Source organism: Giraffa tippelskirchi, chromosome 7, assembly GCF_054371585.1.
Source record: "Giraffa tippelskirchi isolate mGirTip1 chromosome 7, T2T-mGirTip1v1.2.pri, whole genome shotgun sequence".
Taxonomy (NCBI): domain Eukaryota; kingdom Metazoa; phylum Chordata; class Mammalia; order Artiodactyla; family Giraffidae; genus Giraffa; species Giraffa tippelskirchi.
In genome coordinates, this window is record NC_137281.1 from 58,274,730 (window position 1) to 58,277,145 (window position 2,416).

At 46.4% G+C, this 2,416-nt stretch overlaps 1 pseudogene; it reads right to left on the minus strand.

Annotated features, from left to right (window-relative positions):
* On the minus strand, nt 1-1,454 carry LOC145512931 (endogenous retrovirus group PABLB member 1 Env polyprotein-like; annotated as a pseudogene).
* Between the last annotated feature and the right edge of the window lie 962 nt (nt 1,455-2,416).

Here is a 2,416-nt window from a genome sequence, read left to right on the forward strand (position 1 = left end):
CTAGTTTCCATAACGAGCATCATTCATTGAGATATATTGTACTTTAGCCCTCTGGCCACCCACATGAGAGAAGGCTATCAACCTCTGGGTTACAAAGTTCACAAGACATTGTAAGAAGCAGGGCCCACAAAGCAGTATGATTAGAACTATTATGACAACAGTAACAATAGTTTTCCACCAATCTCCCTTTACCCAGGACAGGACCAAAGTCCAAAAGGGAATATTTTCATCAGACATGGCTTTCACTTGATTTTGCATATCTTCCAAGGCAGTAGATACATTTTTAGACAGGTCAGGGATGTATACACAACACCCGACTTTAATGACTTTAATTATGGCGCAAGTCCCTCCCTGGGCTGCTGTGAGTATGTCTAATGCCATCCTATTTTGAATTACTGCCCTCCTCATCTGAATTTGTTCTTTGTTCAAGGCTTGAATGGCTTTTGTACTGTCTAAGAGGGCCTATTTAGTGAAATTAGTTAAGGCCTCCACCTTAATCATGATATCCCTTATCCCTACAGAGGGTACAAACAAGGCAGCAAGATAGTCATACCATTGGAACACAGATCTTGTCCATCTTGCATGCAGATAGGGCAGGTTTACTGGAGGTTGATGTAGGCTAGGCTTAATACTGCCATGGGCGAAAGTAAATCCCAGTGTGCAACGCCCTACCCAGCCAACTGGTAACCATGGCCATAAGTTAAGCCCACAGAGCCACTGGGTCCCGTTGGGGGCTACCCAATAGATTCCGGGATTATATTTCCAGTCGGAACCGGGCCACTGAACCGACTGATTGGGGTGATAGGTAACTTCTATGATTTGTTTACATTGTTCAGGAGACAAATAACCCATATATTTTAATTCTTTTGGGTCTAGGTGGCGGTCTCCAAATCCAACTTTGTGTTGTTTTTTTTTTTGTTTGTCCCCAGCAAATAGTAGCGGGAGCAATCAACTGTCCTTTCTCAGTAGTCATCCAGAAATATTCATCCCAGACCTGGTAGTATTGCTCAAGGTACCGGGAGGCCTGTCCCCCTTGCAAGGGAGCCCTTCTCTTTTTTTTTTCATATATGAGGTATAAGCTCTTGTTGTCTCCATAAGACTAGTGTTCATATTAAATGTAACCCCATGTCCCTGGCCCATTGATGGCTTTTTTTTTTACACCAGGAGAGCAAAGAAAGTTTATGATTGGTGAGAGAAAGGAAAGTTCCCTTTTGTTGTTCCAAGAAGGAGCACAGTGGTATAAAGTCTCCACAACGAAGTGGCGACACCCACCAGGGGAGTCCGTCCATAACTGACAGGGGCATAGCCCCACATACCCAACAGTCGGAGGAGTTGTGGAAGTCCGCATAGGAATGTGCCCATGAGATGAAGACGTTGTCCTATGCAGGAACAGTGGTCAGGTTCAGAACTGTGTTGGTGAGGCCGAGTAGCAGGAGTCGTTTACCCAGCTCCATCCTAGAGAGGGCTCGTCTAGGACCTCGTTTTCTTCTTCCTCTTCAGAATGATCTTGTTTTCCCGTGGGCGGTGGGGTCTTTCTGGGTGGTCAACTCGGCGTCTTCCGGGTCAGCGTGGTATGCCTTCTTCGCTCTGGTGTGATGGATCCAAGGGACAATGCCTGCAACTTTAACTGCAGTAGGGGTGGTTAAAACAACAGTTTAAGGACCTTTCCATGGGGGGGCCAGTGAGTCATGTTGCCAGTCTTTCACCCATACCTGGTCCCCTGGTAGAAACTCATGCATCTGCTCCCCCAAGGGGAACGGTATTCTTTCTTGCACAAACTTAGTTACTTGATTAATTACCTTACCTAGTTGTTCCATCTGCTGTGATATCCCATCTCCCCTTACCTGAAGTATATCAGTTGTTACCTGTCTTATTAGGGGAGGAGGCCTCCCATACACAATTTCATAGGGAGAGTAGCCGTGGGACCGTGGGGTCATCCTGAGCTTGAGCAAGGCCATGGGAAGTAAATCTACCCAGGAATAGTCAGTTTCTATAATCCATTTTGAAAGTGTCTCCTTTAGTGTCCGGTTAGTTCTTTCTACCATTCCGGAGCTCTGAGGCCGGTAGGCGGTGTGTAACTTCCATTTTATATTCATGGCTTTTACTTACTTGTTGTATCAGATCTGATATGAAGGCTGGGCCGTTATCTGATCCTATGCTGGTGGGGAATCCAAATCGGGGAACTATTTCCCTAAGCAGGCTCCGAGCTACTTCTGATGCTCTCTCAGTTCGGGTGGGGAAGGCCTCCACCCATCCCGAGAATGTACATACCAGGACCAACAGGTAGCGAAAATGGCGATATGGTTTCATCTCAGTGAAGTCCACTTCTAGATGTTCAAAAGGAAGAGTACCTTTTAATTGGATACCTGGAGGTTTTGGTCTGCACCCTGGAGCGGCGTTAATCTGAGAGCAGGCG